The sequence below is a fragment of the Callithrix jacchus genome, chromosome 3 (assembly GCF_049354715.1).
Source record: "Callithrix jacchus isolate 240 chromosome 3, calJac240_pri, whole genome shotgun sequence".
Classification (NCBI taxonomy): Eukaryota; Metazoa; Chordata; class Mammalia; order Primates; family Cebidae; genus Callithrix; species Callithrix jacchus.
In genome coordinates, this window is record NC_133504.1 from 103,221,605 (window position 1) to 103,243,583 (window position 21,979).

Below are 21,979 nucleotides of genomic sequence, written 5' to 3' on the forward strand. Positions count from 1 at the left end.
TGATAAACTTGTCAATGAATGTGTTATTCATCAGGGTCAAAAGCCAAAGGAAACTTCGTAGCAAGACAGTAATTCATTATTCAGGCAAACTGTTTTTTCAAAGGCACTAGAGACTATAACCGCAGAGCACTGCATAGAATCACTTTTCCCAGAGACAACTGACTATCGCACCGTGCTCCGGACACAATGTGTAGTCAAACCAAAAATTCTTTCCGTTAACCCTTCATATGTTCCTTGCCTCCTCTGCAAGCTACAAACAGACACAAGAATGGGATCTCACTTGATTCACCTCTGAATTCCCAGAGCCTATCACAACACCAGCACTTTGTAATGCTCACTAGATGTTTAACAAACAAATAATTGACAATGACCACATTTCTATCTTGCCTTTAAATTTTCTTCTAAGCACTAGATGCACAGAATATCCATTAGATATTACCACTTGGATTTCTCAAAATTACCTGATGGTGAACCTCTTAGTGGGCTCTTTACTTGGCATTTTTTTTGTCTTGGTATCACGCAACAGATACCTAAGGGGTGTGTTTTCACAATGTCACTGTTTTCTTACGGTCTCTGGGACTTGCTCTTCCCTCTCCATTGCATTGCAACAGTTTCCTCTTGACTTTCTGCATGCCTGTCTTTAGTCTTTACAGAGCTGTCTTCCCATCCCAGAGTCCACTACATTCTCCTTCCAGAGGGTTCTTTCTAAAATGCAAATCTAATCACAACACTTTTTTGTGTATAAAATCCTCCAATGTCATCCACTAAAGATTGGCTAACATTTTAATTCCTTAGTATGACATGGTAGGCATTTATTTTTTTCTCCTACCTATATCCAGTTTCCCCTTTCTCATTTTCCAGCTTACCAAGACATCCTGGGTTGTTTGTAATCTCTGAACAGTTCCTCTACATTCACAGAGCTGGATTTCTTTTCTTTCTTTCTTTTTTTTGAGACAGAGTCTCTCTCTGTTGCCCAGGCTGAAGTGCAGTGGCATGATCTTGGGTCACTGCAACCTCCACCTCCCGGGTTCAAGCGATTCTCCTGCCTCAGCCTCCCAAGTAGCTGGGACTATAGGCCCACGCCCCCACGCCTGTCTCATTTTTTGTATTTTTAGTAGAGATGGGGTTTCACCATGTTAGCCAGGATAGTCTCGATCTCCTGACTTCATGATCTGCCCACCTCAGCCTCCCAAAGTGCTGAGATTACACATGTGAGCCACCGCTCCCGGTCACAGATGTGGGATTTAAAAATATGCTGCTCTCACTGCATGGAGCATTTCCTTCTCCCCTTTATCTAGTCAATTCTAAAGTTTGTATCTCTTCCTTTGGGAAATATTTTCTAGTCTCTATGTATTCATTTTCCATTCTATGCTCACCCCTACCACATTCCCAGTTGTATAAATGTTTTTTTACTTCCATGTACCCATTATTAGATTATTAGTTCTTGAGGCAAGAGGAAGGAGCATTAAATAGGAAGTCAGGAGAGGTAGCCTCTGCTCTCAGCCTTGCAACAAACTCTTAGTCCCATCATAGACAAAGCATGAATGATGCTGGACCTCAGCTTTTCTTTTCTTTATTGCAGGTCTTACCTAGATTATCTTTATATGGAATCTAAGTAGTGCCATAGATAACACTTAAAAATATATTGGTGATGTCTTTTATTCTGTTGCCTTTCTGCAAACACTTCCATTTCACAAAGTCATTTTAGCAATCTTTATTGGCTGCAAGTCACAATCTACAAGGAGACCATGACCCAGAAGCAAAGCAAATGAACCAGAAACACCTTGCTGCCCTCTACCATATAATTTTCACCAACTAAAGTGAGCATTGTAAAGGCTCAAAACAAAATGAAACAAAAACAACTATGAGTTTTAGAATGTATGAACACAGGGTGCTAAGAGGCAAATGCCAAGAGAGGAAGCTGGATACAGGTAGGAAATTTATGAGGATGTGCCTGGATTATAGTGTAAGAATTAAGAGCAATGATTTTAAAGAGAAACTGCTTGGGTTCAAGTCCATATTCTTTTCATCATTAGTTACATAATTGCAAGCAAGTTCTAATCCTCAGTTTTCTTATCAAATAGAAATAATCACAGTAGCAATATTAACAATAATAGTAAAAAAGTAGTAGTAATAACATAAGACTACTTATCATATATGAATAGTAGTACTACTAATAAAAATAATAGTAAATAGTAATAATTATATAAAATAATACTTACCAATTAGGAATAATAATATGTAACCCCATAATGCAGTTATGAAAGCTAAATATATTAATATGAAGTACTTAGAACGATGCCTAGTGCCAGTAGGTTGTTAGCTAAGAGTATTGTTAAGAGGTAATAAAAGACAGTAACTTAAATCACAAAATAGAGCCACTGTATCTATCTCAAAAGAAAAAGCCAATGATGTTCTTAAGAACTGATATATTTGATTGAGGATCATTCAATAATAATTGATTGAAATATTAACTAGGATCATCAGCATTAATGGTGATATTCTACATAGGTTGCCTATATATATGACTACACTGGAGAAGATAATGATATTTTCCTTTGAAAAAAAACCAAAACCCTTAAGTATCACTGACCAGGAATTGAAACGTTACTTTTGTTACAAGCTTTTGGAATTTAGTTGAATAGTGATAATTGTATGCAGATCAGATTTAAACACATATTTAAATTAATAAAATACCAATAACCAACTAAAATTGTTCATAACAGAAAATTATTTAAATAAAAATTCAACAGAATGAAACAAAAAATTTCAGTAATTATGTGTGGACACACTGCATAATAGTTTATCTCACCATACACACACACAAACCAGATAGAAAACAATATGCTTATTCTGTGATGGATGCAAACCTAGGTGAGTTTTACATTAAAAGCATACAGCTGGCCGGGTGTGGTGGCTCATGCCTGTAATCCCAGCACTCTGGGAGGCTGAGGCAGACAGATCACCTGAGGTCAGGAATTTGAGACCAGCCTGATCAACATGGAGAAACCCTGCTCTACTAAAAATACAAAAAGTAGACAGGTGTGGTGGCGGGTGCCTGTAATCCCAGCTACACAGGAGGCCGAAACAGGAAAATTGCTTGAACCTGGGAGGCAGAGGTTGTAGTGAGCTGAGGTCACGCCACTGCACTCCGGCCTGGGCAACAAGAGTGAGACTCCACCTCAAAAAAAAAAAGCACATGGCCACTTGGCTTAAGACTCCTAGTTAGATACTTGACAATAATCTCCAGGATCATAGGACCATTAATTCTGTACTAAGCATTGATCCCCGTAGCCTAAAATTGGACATCATTTGAGCTGTGCACATACTTTGGCTTGAAGATGGACATTGAGCCATTAATCAGATTTCATGCAAACATTTTTAGTAAGGTTTGGACATGAGATAAAACAGTCCAACACTTTTCAAATTAAAAGCAGTCATACGGTATCTCTGGGGGAATAATTGGCAAATACAAACACAAGTATTGAGCTAGAAAGACACACAGGCTAAAAAGACAATAAGGCATTTTCTTAGAGCTTAGGATAATGACTTTTAATTCAAAACTGAGCTCCATTTGGACAGTATGTTTACTTATTTATTTATTATGAATCAGAAAGGACATGAGTTATATTTTCTGTATTCAGTAAATGTTATTCTTTAAAACTAAGCCAAACAGATTTTGGCAGGAGCGAAAGAATCACTTGTGTGGCAGTCACTCAAGGCTCAAACCTAATAGCATATGATAGAAGTTCAAGCTCAATTTGGAGAATATTTGTAAGCTCTGGTTTAACTCAAGATGTACAGGGTTTTTCCAAATATTTTTATCGTGATAAAATATACACAACACAAAATTTACTCCTTTAACCATTTCTAAGTGTACAGTCTACAGGCATCACACTGTGTACATTTAAACTGCTCTGCAGCCATCGCCACTATGCAGGTTCAGATCTTTTTCATTATCCCAAAGGATTAGTAGTTTTAGAGTATGTACAGGTTTGGCTTTTTCCATTTGATTCCTTATGAGTATCTTTTTGAAGAAGTCTTGATTATGTCACAGTTCCTTTAAAGAATGCATATCTGAGTTTACCATATGAGTTCAATTTGTTCAAATGGCTGTTTTGCTGTTTGCTCTTAATAATCTGCTTGGGATCACTAATAGCCCTACTGCTCATGAGGCTTAAGGCAGTCCCGATGAGCAGAAGGTTACCTTGGATTATATTTCCATTCAATGTGAAACAGTGTAAGAATTAAAAAATTATGTCAGCACTTAGGCACACAAATGATCAGTATTTCACCTCATCAAATAATTTTTGGATCTATTGCCACAGTGATCCCAGTTTTTAAAGATACATCTTGAAAAAAAATGGAAAGAAAACCAATGGTTTGAGGCTATGAATTCAGTCCCTATCTCTCTAACCAAGCTAAATAACCATATGTTTCATTTCAAGACCACTGGCCTCCAAATATTAGGCACAGAATTAATAGAGCTAATGGATAACTACTTGAGTTTGGAGTAAAGCTTGTGAGTTGGCTAGAGGGTTGGTGAGATTACCTTGATACTGAATCTGATTTAGAAACTGGTTCCATAGAGACTGAGAATCCTTAAATGACATGGACTGTAACAGCCACGGAACTCTAGAACATCAAGGAAAACGAAGCTCCAGGTTATTTCTACTTTGCAGGCAATTCTTAGGTGTGTAACCCATGAGGGAAGGAAACCTGCTTATTTTGCTCACCACTGGTTTCTGGAATAGTGCCAGGCAAATAGAAGGCACTCAAGAAATAGTTCTAGACTGAAAGAATATCCCACCCACCAGCTCCTCACCCCACCCCCTCCAACATGCACACACAGCCTTTGTTTACAACAGTACAACAGCATGAAGGTACAAATGAGATCGTAAACATTAATTTTCCAAATTTAACAGGCTCTGTGCCTCACCTTCTTGACGGACAGTTATCAGTGTCCCTCTCCCCAAATCTCCTTCGGTTTTTCACAACATCCTCAGAGTATGTCACTCACGTGTGTAAGAACAAGTCTGGTGTGGTACTCCTGACTTGCCTTCCTTGCTGCTGCTGCCCGCTACCTACAAGTACCTTGCAGGAGTGTCTCCTTGTGATCACTGCCTTAGCTAAACAATGTGTGAATGGGAAAGTGTCCCTGCCTTCGACAAGCGTGCATGTCCTGATGCTCCTGCAACTGAGAAATCTTGATATGGCAAATGGTACAAGAAATAGAGATCCCCAACCTAGTGCTACATTTTGACACAGGGATCCAAAGCAGTACTCACAAAACTGTTTATGAAGAGTCTCTTTCTCTGCTTCCTGCAACCCTGCATGTCTAGTTTTGGGGCTACGCTGTGTTTATGAAAAGAGCCCCATTCTCTGCTTTCTGCAAGCTTGCAAATCTAGCTTTGGGGCCAGGCAAGGTGAATACAAACCGGAGTTGTCTCCTATGTCTTTCCATCCCTTTTCTATCACTCACTGATACACTGATACAAAAATGTTCTCCCATGCTTATGAAATAATTCAAGTCAATATCTTGGATGAAGCCCTGACTCATTGACCCAACACCTACAGCCAGACTCTGAATCCTACCTTGGGATCTGCTGAGATACCCCAGCAAGTTGTAGAGCAATTTGTTTTCATTAAATGAATCATAATCATCATTGGTAGAAAAGTTACAATTCAGAGTGACTTTGCATAAGTCACATATCCATCTCTGTGTTGGGGAAGGTGGAGCAATGTGATGGAAAGCCCCATTAGAACCCAGTGGAATGGGGATAGGGGATGCTATTGTTGAGAAAATAATAAGACCCACTATTTTCTTTAATTAGAACTATTTTTGTGATAAACTGGGCATGGTGGCATGTACCTAGAGTTGCAGCTACTTAGGATGCTGAAGTGAGAGGATTGCTTGAGCCCAGGAGTTCAAGTGCAGTCTGGGCAACATAGCAAGAATCTATCTCTTAAAATAAAAATTTATGATAGACTAAAAAGGCATTTCTTTCTTATCTAATGGGTTTGAAATTGGATAATCACTAAACCTATGTCTAGGAAATTTCTTTCTTCAAAGACTGGACATTAAAAAATTAGATTTACTAAGAGAACTATAAAATACAGCAAGGCCTACAGTGGGCGGTGACTCACACAATGCCAAGAGCATCAAAACTGTGTACAAATCCCTGTGTTCTCAGAAGGCAAAACCCAGATCCCTGCTATGCTGGGCATCTATTATTTGCTGTCCAGCATCATCCTCTGCTTTCTGGAAATAACATGCTAAAACCACAACCCCCATTCCAAGCCAAGTGGTTGGAGGAGGATTGATCTTTAGATCTGGAATGAGCCTTTATTGGTTTTCCCTTGATCATCATACTCCCCACTGCCACTCAGGACTCAGTGACTGGCTCAGAGATGAGCACATAACCCAGTCACCCAGGACCAATATTCTTTCCCGGGATATTAATGCTGTGGGACTTGGCTGCTTTCAGCTTCTAAGCAGTGTGACTCCCAGGTTGGCCCTGGGTACTTTTGCCTATGTGGATACCTTCCTCCATACAAAAACTTAAAAATCATATTTTAAATGGCATTGATATAAACATATTGATATTGTTAATAAAAGCATTTTCCTTGAATTAGAAGTATTTTTTAAAATTTGACTTTAAAGAAATTAAAGCATTTTCATGGGTGCCTGAAAACATCGCAGGCCCTAGGCACTGGGCCTTGTGCCTAATGATAAACAGGCCTTGCAGTCAGCCAGTGAGATTCTAGATGACATTTGCCAGGCCTCTGGGAAACACAAGTCTTCTATTCTGCTGGATTTGGTGGCAAAAGACCTTTTGGCTTGCACCTGCTCAGATATTTTCAGCCACAAGGGGTAATCTGGGAGTAGCTGAAAGCCACGAGGAGGAACCTGGGACTGATGCTAATTTCATATAAACAGAACTGAGGGAGGAAGCTGGTGATAATAGCATGAGATCAGGCAGCCATTTCTATACTCAGTACAATTGGGTTTTTTTTGAAGTCTGTGTAATTTGGGGTTGGCTGTTGGAGAGTGTCCTCCCTGAAATAACTGCCTAATGAAAACTTAAAAAACAAACACTTTGCTTCTGCTATTACTGTAGGCATGTTATGGAAGAGGCTTGATAATTCCATTTTACCTTCTATGATGTCTTAGTGCAATTTCACTGCTTTCTTTTCATAGTTCTTTTCTTTCTCTCATTCATACTGGTCAGAGCGATTGTTCACAAACAGAAATGTGCTCCTGTTACTTCCTTACTTAAAATCCTTCAGTGACTCCTCACTGCCAGGGGCACAAACTCCAGGAGGTTCTGTCCGGTGGGTTAGGTTCAGATCGCGCCGGCCTCCCACCAGGATCCCTGCTTTGTGTAGAGATTGGAAGTCTTCTTCACTGCTAATTCTGTGCCTTTGCTTGAACTTTCCCTCTGCCTGAAGGCTTTTCTTACTCACACCTCATCTTCAAGTTTTGGCTTAAGTATTACACAGTTGTTGCTCAATAAACATTTATCAAGTTGAGTTATATCTAAACTCTAAAAAAGAGTTTAGACTTAGCTGGTCTTATTATCACGAATGCTCTGTTCCTATGATTGTGTTTAAACATAAAGTTAAGGCTTAGTTCTCTATACATATATAAGAAATACTGGCTAGAGTATGGTGTTAGCAACTGACAGAGTTCTCAAGGAGAAAGGTTTATATGTAGTTTCCACAGGCTTCTTTCTTTCCATCATGCCATGGGAGACTTGCTATGATCCGGCCTCTGCTTGCTCTTCAGGCTCATCTATCAATGATCATTGCTAGAATTCTGGCCATGATCAGTACTAACTTACCTCACAGGCATTTGACTTTCCTCCGTCCTTAGCAGTCAATTATCTTTCTCTCTGTTACCCTTGAACCTTTTTTTTTCTTTCTGAGACAGAGTCTCGCTGTGACACCCAGGATGGAGTACAATGGTGCAATCTTGACTTATTGCAATCTCTGCTTCCCGGGTTCAAGCGATTCTCCTGTCTCAGCCTCCCAAGTAGCTGGGACTACAGGCACGCACCACCATGCCTGGCTAATTTTTGTATTTTTAGTAGAGGCGGGGTTTCACCATGTTGGTCTGGCTGGTCTCGAACTCTTGATCTCAAGTGATCAGCCTGCCTTGGCCTCACGAAGTGCTGAGATTAAAGCCGTGAGCCACCACGCCTGGCCTATCCTTGAACTTTTAACTAACTGTTAATATTGCAGATGCTTATGCCACATTAGAGAAATAACTAGCAAATTTGAGCCTGGGGTAAAACATAAGATTCTCGAATTCAAAACGTAATTCAAAGACTCTAATTTGTTTTATAATGTGTCCACTAGTCTTCTTTGTGCAAAAAGTTCTCAGTTACTGCTATTAATTCCTCTTCCTTGTCTGTTGGGAAAAGCAGCAAAGGAGAAAGGACTTACAGAGTACCTACGTAAATCGGTATGAGTAACATATAAACGAGGAACAACAAACTGCAGACCACCACAGGAGGCCTCTGAGGAGGAAGGCCTCTCCGTGCCTCATGTTCTGGTGCAGGGTGACCTAGGCTCTGTTACTATAAACATTGTGCTCTAAGATATAAAACCCCTTCATAGCACTATGACGTCGCTTGTACACTCCTTGTAAGGCCCTCATTCCTTCAGCTGCATATAGATAATAAGCTAATGATAACCACGTCAGCTCATCTGTCTTGAGAAATTAAAAAAAAGAAGATAACCACACATTCTTGTTTCAGTAAAACTCCCAACTGCCACTGTTATCAGTCCTTAGAATGATGCACCAGTTCCGGCTCACTGATCCACTCCACCATCACTCCACCCCACCCTATAGATGAAAGTGATTGTAATCGATAGATAGTGTGGATGTTCAGAGTTCAGGGCCTTCACCGTCTCCTCTAAAGTAATAAGTGATGGCCCCCTGGTCCCACTTTCTCTATTAATCTGTCTTTTTCTCATTCCTTTGTCACCACCGAATCCAGGGTGACCACGGGTGTTGTAGGGCTGGCTCCCTAAACTCATCACTACATATGTAAACATTGCATTTTACTGAGACCAGTTTCCTACCTGCTATTTTTTTCTGTTTTCTCTTGGCTATTTACTTTGTTTTCATTTTCTGCAGTCTTAATGTTCCCAAGGAGGCTTATCAATCTACATTTTAAATATGAATAAGGTTGATTTTTTCCCTAGTCTTTTAGACAAGAAATAGAAATAGATTTCTTCTCATTTCCTAGTGGACTAGCTTTTGTACTCTCTAGAGATCATGGCTCTGTGCCTGGTATTAGCTAATGTCTCCCAGCTACAAATCTACCCTTCTGTGCTTGGCTGGGATGGGGCTGGGGTTCTGTCAACCACATTTCTCCTTGGCCAGCTAGCTCTTAGGCTTTGTCAGTAGAGGACACTACAGGGAGATGTGAAGGCTGGAAGAGGAAGAAGGGAATTGCTGTGTCCTGTTTTTTCCTGTTTGTTTGCTGTACCTCCCAGTGTCAAGCATCACCCTAGCAACACTTCTTCACCCTGGAAGAGGCAGTTCATTCTAGTAGCAGCCCTTGATCTCGGTTCTCAGTTCTTCCAACACTTGTAGGACCAGCCTCACTGTGCCCTCTCAGGGACACTAACACCAGCTAACCTGCAGCTCTCCTCAGAGCTCTGTGTCCCAGCCTCTTGGGCCCCTCCTCATGGGTCTGAGCTTCAGCAACATGGGGCATCTCCTTCACGCTTGTAAGTTTAAATAATGTCAACCTCTGTCCCTTTGTTCCTCTGGGCCAGGAGTGGTGAGTTGCTTCCTGTGTATGCTACCTCCATGGTATTTAAAGGTATTCCTTTTATCTTTTAAGTCCTTCAATACCTAGTTAGTATTTCCTTAAGTTTTCTTGGTTAAAATACCTGGTATGGTCATGGTGTCCTGATTGGACTCTGACTGACCCTATCTCCCTCCATGGTTCTTTGGAGATTGTCTATAGCTTCAGTGTCCTTATATCAGGCTTATTTTGCCATGTACCCTGGTTACACTGGATTCATGTTGGCCTCAAAGGGTGCCCAAACAATATTCTAGCTGTTTCTGTGAGGATGCTTCTAGATAAGATTAACATTTAAATTGATGTACTTTGAGCAAAGCAGATTTCCCTCCACATGGTTGGGCTTTATCTAATCAGCTGAAGGCCTCAGTATAGCAAAAAGACCAGCCTCCCCTGAGCAAGAGGGAACACTCCAGCAGATGGCTGGCACACTTCACTTGCAACATTGGCTCTTCCTGGCTCTACAGCACATGACTCTTAAACTGAAGTTACAACATTGGCTCTTGTGGGTCTCCTGGACTTGCTACCTTCCATAGTCACGCAAACCAATTCCTTAAAATAAACCTCTTTCTGTGTCTATGCACACCGGTTCTGTTGGTTCTACATCTACTGGTTCTGTTTCTCTGGAGAACCCTGACCTAATACAATGACCATTAAATATTTCCTCAAGAAATAGTTGTTCTGACTTTGCTTCCTAGTACACTCTGCTACACTGGCTGATACAGTGTAAGCTGCTACCTCGCTTGCCAACCTTAACAAATATTTGTGGGTAAAGTGTTCTTTATATATCTCTTTCCTTGAAAAAGAACAGTAGATTTTTTCTATATGTTATTTTCCTTTATTTTATTTTAAAATGTCTCCTGTTCTTGGACGTTGACAGGAGCACATTGATATTTAGAGAAAAACTTTGCAGCACTATGTTACTTGCCATAATGCTGCATAACAAATTCTCAGTGGCTTATAACAGCAAACATTTTAGTGTCCTCATTCACCAGTCTACAGGGCAGCTGGGATAGCTTCTTACAAGAATGCTCTTCTTATGTCAGATCACAGGCATGCAAGAGGAAAATCCAAACTGTGAAAGCACATTTAAAGCCTGTGGTTGTAGCACATCTAGTATTATATTCTGGGCACAGCAAATTGCATGGCCGAGTTTTCAGCCAAATGATGAGAAAGTACACTCTGCCTATGGAGAATCCAAAGCAAGGATGGGCAAATATATGGACTATATATTCTATAGCTTGCCTATAGTATCTAAAGAAAAAAAGATGAAAACCATGATAGAAAAAATACTCCAGGGAATTAGCAGGACATTCACAAAAGTATACATATAAAAACAAAAAAACCGTAGAATGTTCAGTCTCATCTGCAATCAAAGAAATGCCAATTTAAAACTCTGTGAGACACTTTTTAACCCATGAGATTCAAAAATAATAAAATGATTAACATCAACTCATTGGCTAGACAATAACGTGTGCAGTCTTTCTGGATATCAATCTGACAATAGGTATTACCATTTTAAAATGCATATAGTCAATTACTTGGCAATTCTTCTAGGAATTGACAACCAAAGTGATTGTACAAAGACGTTTCAGAAGTAAAATGTTTTTACTATGAAACATTAAAAATATCCCTACAGGAAGGAGAAAATGAGAAATAGATAAAGCAGGAAAAAAATGAAAAGAGAAAGGTATCAGGCAGTTCATTTAACTTGCTCTCTGGGTTTCATTGTAGATCTTTAAAAAGGTTGCATTTTACAGCATTTTGTACATAGATTGTAAACCTCTGCACCTAGCACACTTTGTTGGGAGTTGCTTTTTTTTTTTTTAAGGCTAGTCAAGTGAAGCAGTGGGAGTGGAGCAGGAACAAAGGAATCTGTAACTGGTTGTGATCGATTCGTTGTAAACACCACTGCACTTGGACCAGCTGTTGGGAGTTTCTTTAGCAGATCTTATAAAACTGCACTGGAAGAAAACACATGCACCATAGTGCAGAGCTTATTGGGATAAAACCCAGGAAGCAGCGTGCAACTTTCCCTTATACTCCAGGGACAGAAAACAGACAAGGCCAGAAAGGCCAATGGGGAAGTGAGAACTTGCATTTTAGGAAGACAATCATAATCAGCCACTTTCCTTCCTACCTGGAAGCGCCCCTCCAGCAGGGAAGTTTGTCAAGGAGGGGTGGCCACCTGATCATACAGATGATGGGGTCGCTGACCAGGGGTCTTATCCAAGAACTGTCCTTTGGACTGCTTCCAATCTCCTTAAGGGATATGGGAGGTGCTGTTGGCTGAATGGGGCCAACAGATTCAGGTCCCTTTAAGGGTGGCTGAAAAGAGGGCAATAGCTTTTCTATATTGAGAGGAAAAGGCTCCAAACTAACCTTGTTCTCACTAGAAAAAATCTCTTCCTTATTCCCCATAGAAGGGAATGAAGGAGGGAGAGGAGTCTCTCCCTGTTGTTTTAGTTCCTGCTTTTTCTTCTACTTTAAATCTCCTGAATTCCCTTCAGGTGGAGAAGATGGGCAGTTAGACTCACCACAATCTAGCAGATAAAAAGGATACAACGCAGAGCGTGCTAGCACACAGGTGGTCAAAATAGTAACAGTAAAATGACCTTGCTCATATCCTCTTTTCAGGCAGTGCCCTACCTGCTCCCATAATTCTAAATCCACGGTTCCTTGATCAAGAAACCAAGGACATTCCTGCCAAATTAAGAACATAATGTTGTGTAGAGCTCCAGGCTCCACAGTGCACTGGATAGTCTTAAGTAGCTGTTGTACTGTTTTAAAACATACTTTCCGCTCTTTGGTCATTTTTTGACCCATGATAACCTAGCCCTTGATATTTTACGTGTGGGTCCCGTCCTCCTGATGGGAGTCAGGACTGTCTCTTACCGGGATTTCCTGAGAATTGATGAGCTCTCCACCTTCATACGTAAATTCGAGGTAATCACGTCAGGGGCACCAGTTGCAGAGCTTATAGCTTGCAAGTGAATGCCACGAACGAAGTACTCAGACAGTTCAGCTGAGCGGGGATAGGGGTAGCTCTTCCGAGAGAGAGTCCGCCCCAGCATCCGTCCACCAAGTATTTATTGAAAGGGCTCATATTAACTACAAACATCCACTAGATGGTCAATTGAGGTGGGTTGCTGAGGCACCTGTGACATTGTACACACTCAAACTGCATTATCAAGAGGCTGTTTTCAGCGTTCCTTATCACACCACGCACCCCACTTCCTGTCCTGTTTTCAGGGTCAAGGAGTTTCATTCCCAAGCACAAACAACACACACAGTGTCTCAGTATTTTTCCATGCTCGTACCTCAAATAACTTGAATATGTTGCTGTGCGCCTCCTACAGTGTAGTTGGTGCAGAGCGTTTTCAGGCACCGCATGTTCTCACTCATAGGTGGGTGTTGAACAATGAGAACACATGGACACAGGGAGGGGAGCATCACGCACTGTGGTCTGTGGGGGGAAACTAGGGGAGGGACAGCAGGGTGTGGGGAGTTGGGGAGGGATAACATGGGGAGAAATGCCAGATATAGATAATGGGGAGGAAGGCAGCAAACCATATTGCCATGTATGTACCTATGCAACTATCTTGCATGTTCTTCACATGTACCCCAAAACCTAAAATGCAATAAAAAATATATTTTTAAAAAAAGAGTGAACTGGGATGGTCAGCCCAGGCTCAGAATTGTGAAGATCCTCCCAATTGGGCAGGCACTTGGTGGGGCAGCTGGCATTAGAGCTATCAGACTTGAGGATGGAACACATCCAAGAGCTCACCCCTCCCCAATTTAGGCATAAGATGATTGAATGGCGCTACCCCTACACCATTTGTACAGTATCCTAACAAAGGATTTTTTTGTTTATACCTTTTGTCTTTTTTAATGCTGATCTTAGTACACTTTCCGTTTTATTTAACCTGCCTAAAAATGCTGGCCATGGCAGATGGGCAAAAGACTTTGTGTAAGGTTTTTCCTTCCAGATCTTCTCACAAATTGATCCTTCTACTCATTCTACCCAATTCCCTATCCCGCCTCCAGCCAATTCTCCTGAAGGGCGATTCTGCCTGACTATAACATATGAAGGAAATGGGAACTTAAAATCAAAATGTGAATATGCAAACTGCTATTTGGGCTGCACGACAAAGGTTGACACAGAATTCAAAAAATATTCAGCTAATATTTATATAAATAGAAATCATATTAGTTCATCTTGGCCCAAATATTAACCAGGCAAAACTTTCATCAGGTGGATGAGTCCAGACCACATTAGGCAGAGATAAAAAGTGTCAGAGAAAATAACTAATGAAAACAAGATAAGAAACACTTGATAAGTTTGACCCACGTTGTTCAGTTTCATTTGTATTTCTAAATTTGATTTTGTGTACTTGCAGTTTTAGGAAAAAGAAGTAATATTTGAAAGTATCTTTCCCGGCCTTGAAATTTCAAGTTCATCAATCTAGTAAACACTCACATAACGAGAAGTAGTAAATTTGTAGGGATGTTTCCTTGGCACTTATTTCTTTACCCTGGAGAATCTCCCCTTGGTACAGAATTGTTGTGAAACAAAACTTAGTGAGGAATTTTGGGATAGTTGTAACTAACAGAACTGTGTTTAATCACTAATACCACTGTTTCACAGCTGTATGACTCGGCATAAGTTACTTAATCACTCTAAGCCTTAATTTTTTCACCTGTAAAAATGGGTCTAATAATTTCTGCATTACAGATTTGCTGTGTGCCTTAAATAGCCCCAACAACAATCATGATTATGAAATAAGTACACCAAATATTTGAATTCACTGCAATGTTCTCAAATAAGAAAATCTTCAAAAATTAGACTACTCTATTCATACAATGCTTTCCATTTACTTTCTCAGTATGAAAATAATTGCAATTCCTATTGCAATTGTAATTGTGAAAAATTTTGTGGTTTTTTGGCAAAGTTTTTTTCCAAGCACAAATGAACTGGAAACAGCAGGTAGAGACATCTATAAAAATCCGAGTTGACAGAAACCGTGGAAGTCCTCTCTTAATTTCCATGAATGCTTATCCAACCCAGAGATGAATGCATTCAATAGTAAGCTTTGGAGTGGAGTCTGATGGCAATTTGGTCTGACACTATTGGTCATTGTTTTTCAATGAATGACTGATGCTTTAATTTTTATCTTAGAGCCTGTATTTTCTCTGCTTCCTCAAGATTCTCCTATTCCTTGTCTTAAGACCAAGGGATCGGTTGGTGGGCAGCCGAGGGTCAGAAGAGGTAGGGAAACCAGGCTCTAGTGCTTTCTATGATGACTTTTAACTAATCTTCTTATTTGGGACCTCAAATATGAAATTCACTTTTGTGGATTTTGGGGCCCAGGTATTTCATGGATCATTCAAAGGTGCTTGGGATAGTGTTCCCCTCAATGTGTCTGCCCCTAAACTTAGCTCATAACTTTGACTATGCAGTCCAGTCAACTGCCATTCCTCCACTTGCTTCCTGTCAGATAAAGGTTTTTTGTTTTTTTTGAGACGGAGTCTAGCTCTGTTGCCCCGGCCGGAGTACAGTGGTATGATCTTGGCTCACACTGCAACCTCTGCCTCCCAGGTTCAAGCAATTCTCCAGTCTCAGCCTCCTGAGTAGCTGGGATTACAGGCATCCACCACCATGCCTGGCTAATTTTTGAATTTTTAGTAGAGATGGGTTTTTGCCATGTTGTCCAGGCTGCTCTCCAGCTCCTGACCTCAGGTGATCTGCCTTCTTCAGCCTCCCAAAGTGCTGAGATTACAGGCGTGAGCCACCATGCCTGGACTTTTTTTTTTTTTTAATGTTTCTTAAATGCTTTTATACCCTTTCTCTTTGTACTTATTGTCTATACCTTTTGCATCATTTTACTGACCTTTCATAGGTCTTGGAGAGGGAAATGAGATTAAGATGTATTGTCAATATGTCATGCTTAACCAGATGCTTTGAAAAGAGCAAGTTTGGAAATGTAAACAAAAGGATTTAAACTTTATATGAATAATAGAAAAGAGAAAGAAATCTTTAAAATTCAAATAAAGAATTTATAAGAATTGTGACTTGTTTCCAGAGATCAATACACACATTTAGCTTGTGTACTTCCATTATATAGCTCTTACAGTAACAGCAGACATTTCTTAAATATTTATTTTTAAAAAGTTTATTTTCCAGGAAAATTGCTATGCAATTTTATTCCTTTAGTTTATAAATGGGGCTTTGTAAATATGATCCAAAGAATGAGAACTAAAACTAAATACTCAACCCGCTTAAGCTCAAACTTTATTTTTGACAACTGTGTTTTTTGAAAAGAATATAATCCCTTCCATTTGCTAATACTGGAACATGATTCATGAACAGCCATTTCACTTTGGTAGCTAATCTGTGTCGCATTATCGTCTTGCTTAAGCTGTGTAACTTTGGTGTAGTTCCAAGCATACCTATTTGTAATCTGCTGCTATAAAACAGAAACAAATAGAAATTTAAAAATTGATATGAGGTTACCGCTACATCCAAAGAACTATTATAATAAAGGCAAAGATTTTATTCTGAACATTTACAAAAACACAAGAGTACTTTAGCACGAAGTGTAAGTCAATGTGACATACAGTTTCATATGAATTTCTAGCTGTTTGCAGAAAAGAAAGCCTGTCTTTTCAAATTGGACCTAATAAAATGTCTGCAACTAGAAAGGGAATAGCCAAATGTCAAATCCATCTAAAGTCTTTAAACAAAAGATGCTGTGATTTCAGAGCCATGTGTCTGACATTCGTTACGTAGTCACAGAGTCTGTGCTAAAATTTAGGAAATATTCAAGTTTTCAGAATCACATTTATACATCATCTTTCAGTTGATGTCCACAGAGGACAAATTTTACCATTTATATGAGTTCTTCCAAATCACAGACCAGCGACAATTCTGGATCTTGTCTCCAAAATTTGGTGATTAGTTGTAACCTAGGCCAGTAGCTTCCAATGAGTTATTTAACTGTTAACACCAACAGAATGTACATACAGCCCATGAAGCCTAGAAAATAGGCCATTTCTAGCCTTCATGGACTGGATCCTAGAGTTTTAGAAACAGCTGATATTTTCTCTCTCAATGGCTCAAGTTTATGAGGAGCCAAAGTATATGTAGCAAAACTGTATCTTGGAGGCCTGAAAAATATTTTTTGCATATTTTGTTCATTGTTTTCTGGATATTCTTGTTATGTTGGTAAAAATGAAAACAGTTTTTCCTTTCCTTACATAGCTGTTTTTTAAATATTGTTGTATAATTTTGCGTTGTAAGAATTGAAGCTTCATTTAATTTCTGCAGTCATCTCTTAAAATTCTCCTTTCACTGTAGAATTCTCCTTTCCCTAGAAACGGGGCAGCAAATGTGAGCTGTGCATCAGAAACCAAGTCTTGACTTTCTTGTATGTAGCTTCCTTTCTTTGTACCACAGGCCAATCCGAAAGTATTCTTCCAGAAATTCTGTATGTTTGATACAAAGGCATGCAAAACCAACTTCAGAATCAAATGGTGAACAAAATTTGCTGAGGAGAAAGAATTTAGGTCTGAAATTTGCTTGATATGTACAGTTAGGCTAGAGAAAGTTGAATAATGCTAAGAAAATGTCAGCAAATGATTGTAACCTGTTTCTTTTCTTTCACTCTAGTAATCTATATTTTGGAGGCAATCTCATGCAGTAATTAATTGCAAAGACTCTGAAGGCTGACTAGTGAGTTCCAATGTTGGATCTTCTGCTTGCTGGCTTTCAGACGTTGGCAAATTAAAATGTTGAGTGAATACCAGGTACATGATAAACGCAAATGTCCGTGTTTGCTATTTTAGTCCTCTGTGGAGTCCTAGAAATTTTCTGATACATTCTTATTCTCCAAAATCTCCTTTTGCTAGATTTCATGAGGAAAACACACCTCTTCAGATTAATTTGTTTTTGAAATATGAAAAAATTCCAAATATACAAATTCCTTTAATAGGTACATTTTGGTTGCCTCTTCTTGATAATTTCTAGGAAGACACTTGAATCTCGCCAAAACAAACTCTCTAAATTATTCTTTTGTTTGTGTGATCTTAGTACTATAACTAGGAAGTCCCTCCTGTGACCTGGGATTATCAGAATGGGTGGCCTTCTTTTGATCTGAGTATCTTGCCTTTCTTGCTAGATTTGGAGACAGAGATAACTTGTGCACCATGAGCTCTGAGCCTTTTTGGACTTAGTTTTTATTCAATTGTCATGTAAGACAGAGAAATGTCTTCAGGGGGAAAATTAAATAAAGAGTCATGAAATAATAGAGGAGAAAGTGACTTCAGAGGTCACTAGGTTATCTCTTTTCTAAGAACTGAGGTTCAGAGAGGAGACATGACTCTTTGGGGGGCCACAGGACAGGGTACAGAGAGAGGTGGGACTTAGTGCCCAGTCCTTCTTCCTATATTACAAATTGTGATGTTACAGAGGTGACATTGATTCTGGAAAAATGTTGGAAAACAAATTAACTCACTTATTTTAATGCTTATTTTCCTCATTCTTGACAGAAGAATAAACATGAAATCTTGTGAATAAGATTCAAATATTTGAGGAATTTTCCATCTATAAATGCTTTAATGACAAGGTCCAGTCAGTTATGCAACCACACTCGAGGATACATGCACCATTTGTGATGTTGTTTTGTAGGCATTCAATGAGGTAACACAAGGCAAACACTTGGTTGAATGCTTGGCCTATAGGAAATACTTAATGAATTTTAGCTATTTGTATTACTATGATTTGCCTACATATGGGAATCCACTTTTAGCCAAAAGGCTAGGTAGTGAAAGATTTGCTCATAACCTTGGACATCATTACCATATCATCCTTCACAGTATCTGAAGAGGCAGACGAGAAAAATAGAATTATCATTATTGAAATCTGGGAAAATATAGACACTAAAACATTTGCAGGCATGTTTCAATTACTCAAGTAGGTTAGAAGCAGAAAAACATATTCTTTATTTCTTGCCTTTTTAACCCAGGTTTAAATACTTCAGTTTTACATGTTTTTAGGTTTTCAAATAACTATAAAAAGGAAAACTGTTTTATTAAATAAAATATACAAAAGTAAACCAAACCACTCTAGAAGCTGAGCAAAGGAAGTTTTGTGGGCTTCTCCTGGACACTTCCTCCCTTCCCCATCAACAGAGAAGCTAGAAAAGGAGAAACCAGTTTGTTTGAACACTTCTCTTTTACCAAAATAAATAAAGAGGAACAAATTTTTGGGCTGCTTTTTAAAAATTGTGCCTATTTTTCCATTACTTATTGAGCAATGGCTTGCCAAGCAAGGCACTGAGAGACTTAAATGCACAAACTCATTGAATCCTTTCAACTCGGAGAAGAATGATTTTTATCATCACCATTTTACAGACAAGGAAACTAAAGCTAAGAGACGGTCAGGAGCTGCCTAAAGTCCCAGATCTTGCAAATAATGGAATTTTGAGATTCCACTATGTGGTCATGATTCCAGGATGAAACTCTTTAATCACTACAGGTGGGCAAATAAAGAAAACAGGGACAGAAATGGACCGTGATTTAACGTTGAATTTTTAACAGCAGTTAGGAATTTGCTAATTCAACACCACAGAATTAAAAATTTTCCAAATAGAAAGCCACTGGAGAAAATGAAGACATAGTCATTAAATTATAATAGGCCTTCAAATGACTGTGAACATCATCATACAACTTAACACCTTGATTCATGGGTATTTCTCATGCAGTCCCGTCTGGACACACAGCATGCTCCTGAAGGGTGTGTGGCATGAAGAAGTTGCTGTCCTGGGGAGCAGGGAACTGTGAGTAACAATCTATGAGGGGCTTTCACTTTGCCCTTGCCCTTTTCCTCCTCCTATCCCGGTAGACACTTGGCTCCGTGCTCATTCCCTCAGGAGAGGATGAAGCACGGTGAAAAATAAAAATTGCCTGTGTTATACTGGAGCGAGCATAGAAAGTTAACACTGAGACAAAAGGATGCTAAATTGCAGGGTTTTTATTGCCAGCGGCTACAGAGGACTTGCGTTCTTTTAACCTGTGGCCTTGAAAAGAGGCTATTAAGACTTTTTATGCTCTTAAGCCACTTTGGGGGTGATGGTGAGGGGTGGGGGTTGGGGTGAGGGGCTTTAGACATTCTGAGGGTTACTGGACTTTGGACATTCTGTAAATTACCTCCTGGGTGGAGATGAGCGTGAGGGGCTTCGGACATTTTGATTGTTACTTAAGTGATTTACAGAAGTTAAGATAAGAGTTAGTTTACACATTGCCTGGGTAGGGTGGAAATTACAGACTTTAGTTTACTTATTACAAGTCACAGGGGCCAAGATGGTGTGGGTTTGGACTGCTTGCCTGTCACATTAGGGTTACAGAAAGCAATTTTAACAGAAAGCCGAGGGATGGCTGAGGTATCCGGGTTTATGGGGCTTTTACCATGTCACACCTGACAGCTACTTCTCTTCCTGCTTTCGGTGCCAAAACCCAACCACAGAAAAGGAAGGAATCTTGAGCAAAGATTCTTGAAGGGAAATGATCTTCCCCTCAGGTGAACCGCTAATAATATTAACAACTGCTCGCACACAGGGATCCCTAACTATGCATCAGGCACCCTTTGAAACACATAGCTGTGTGCTCATTTAATTCTCTAAAAGCCTATGAAGAAGTTATTACTAATATAGTAGAATGCTCCATGAAGATTTGTTTTTCTCTGTTTTTTTTCACTGCTCTATCTCTAGCATTGAGAACAATACCTGGCAAAAATTAAGAATAGGTAAATATTTATTGTAGAATCAATCTCCATATGAAGGTGAAGGAACTTAGGCACAGAGGAATTAACTTACCTGCCCAAAGGCCCACAGCTGTTAGAAGACTAGGAAAGTTAGAGCATCCCCAGCTGAGCTGGGAGAAGAGCTGAAGGGAAAGCTGTGCTTCCCAAGAGTAGAGGGGCCCTGGAGACCCTGATATGCCTACAGGGAGTTGGGAAGACCACAGAGAAGAAGTGGCTCTGTTGGGTACTGGGCAGGTGGAATCTCAGGCAGCATTGTAAGAGGTTAAACTGCCACACAGGGGCAAGAAGGTAGCAAAGTGAAAATGCTACAGGAGCTGCAGAGAGCTCCTGGCATGGAGGCCATGTACACAAGGACAAGGTGTCTCCAGAGCAGCCTCTGTGGATCCGTGACCAAGGATCAAGTGGCGGCTCCTTCCCCAATCCGTGAAGTGTTACTTTGCTTTCCTCTAGCCAAAACAACTGGTTGTAAGGAAGAAAACTGTAATACAAAATGAGACAAATGCTATTTTTTGTATACTTGACTTTTTTTTTTTAACTGAAGCAGTCTCTTATTATATAGAGAGGCAGCATCCTGTAGGGAAAAATATTAAATGTGTCATCAGAAGGCCTAGGTTTTAATTCTAGCTTGTCTCATCAAAAATTCACAGGCAATTTACCTAATTTCCCAAGTTTCAATTTCCTTATTTATAAAAACAGGAATTAAAAATCATTGAGGTGAGGATAAAAAGATTTTTTGAAAATGTAAGTTAGAACTATCAAAGATGATAAATACATTGTGTTAATTTTGTATAGCTCCCACTCCCAACCCATTTGCACTTGATTTTGACACACATGTATCGTTTTTTGGTGATTCAGAGCTACACTTGTGTCTACTCTAACTTTTTACAAACAAGTATTTATATTTATTTTCATTTCTGATGTTTATACCAAGTGGATGTAAACATATTTTTTGAAGTTAAAGTCACTTTAGAAATCAGAAATAAGACGTGATTGAGAGGTTGCTATTGCTGCCTGTGGGAGTAATTTCCTGGAAGTTGAAAGCCTTCTGGTCATTAAAATGTTTCATGAACAATCCTCAGGCTCAGTAAGGCCCAGAGGTCATTTTATTTGATCTTTTCACTGTGCTGTCCTAATATCATAGATGAAATTAATTCCTGCACAAGAAGTGAAAAATAAATTTCTCAAATGTCTAGGCATTTGTTACTAAATTGTAAAAGGATCACAAGCAAGAAGAATTGGAAACTTCTACACCAGGTTTACTTTAAACCCTTTGGCTTTTCTGAGAAATGAGGGTAAATGAAATATACCAGCAGCAATGCAAATTTACAGTCTTTGA